Below are 1,016 nucleotides of genomic sequence, written 5' to 3' on the forward strand. Positions count from 1 at the left end.
GATATGGGCCGGGTGCTGGCAGGTGGGACTAGATTGGGTCGGGATATCTGGTCGGGTTGGACCGAAGGGTCTGTTTCCTTGCTGTACATCTCTATGACATCAGAAAAGCACCTCATTGGAATGAGCCATGCTGTGGGAGGGCCTGATCAAAATATAAACTGGCTTTGTATTTTTTTAACTTAGAGGATGCAACTGAGTCAGCCAACACTGAGTTGAGGTTTTGGGCCTGCAGTCAGACTGATGTGTGATTTAAAAAAACATCAGAAATTACTGAGTGTGTCAGCAGGACAATGACAGAGAGAGGACCGACTGTAACTATGGTAACACACGCACACACCATGTGAACAAATGTAACTCCGCATCAAACATATTGGAGAGATTCCAATTCCAAAGAAACCAAACACCAGGAGAAAACGTTCCCAGGAACAACAAACAGCGACACTGCCAGTTAAAATACTCCAGGCTGCACAGTACCTCTGAAATAATAAAACAACAAAATAATTGCGTACGCTGAAGGTCAGAAACATAAACAGAAAAAAAGAAGCTGCTGGAAAAGCTCAGCAGGTCAGGCAGCGTCTGTTCCTCAGAATTCACAACTGACAGTATTCATCAGAACTGAAACCTTCACTGTCCTTTCTCTCCACAGATGCTGCCAGACCAGCTGAGCTTTCCCAGTAATCCCTGTTTTAGTGCACAGTACCTCGGTTTGATTTCAACAATAACTTTGCCGTTGAGATGGTCCAGTCACATGACAATTATGTCCAAGGTCCTGTGATGCAGACAGAGCAGCGAAATGTACAAATGAACACTGGACCTGGGGACCCCCTGTAAATACTGACACACTCCCCCCGTGACCCTCCTGTAAATACTGACACACTCCCCCCGAGACCCTCCTGTAAATACTGACACACTCTCCCCGAGACCCTTCTGTAAATACCGACACACTTTCTCCAGGGACCCTCCTGTAAATACTGACACACTCTCCCCGTGACCCTCCTGTAAATACTGACACACTC

At 46.5% G+C, this 1,016-nt stretch overlaps 1 protein-coding gene across 1 annotated transcript in view; it reads left to right on the forward strand.

Moving 5' to 3' along the window:
- Nucleotides 1-497: 497 nt before the first annotated feature.
- The window catches only part of LOC122547617 (solute carrier family 25 member 35-like), an 8,380-nt gene continuing 7,861 nt past the window's right edge, over nucleotides 498-1,016 (forward strand). The window contains exon 1 of the transcript XR_006311043.1: nucleotides 498-516. The gene's annotated coding sequence lies outside the window, so the exon portion shown is untranslated. The remainder of the gene's footprint in view (nucleotides 517-1,016) is intronic.

Source organism: Chiloscyllium plagiosum, unplaced genomic scaffold (assembly GCF_004010195.1).
Source record: "Chiloscyllium plagiosum isolate BGI_BamShark_2017 unplaced genomic scaffold, ASM401019v2 scaf_1053, whole genome shotgun sequence".
NCBI classification, from domain to species: Eukaryota; Metazoa; Chordata; class Chondrichthyes; order Orectolobiformes; family Hemiscylliidae; genus Chiloscyllium; species Chiloscyllium plagiosum.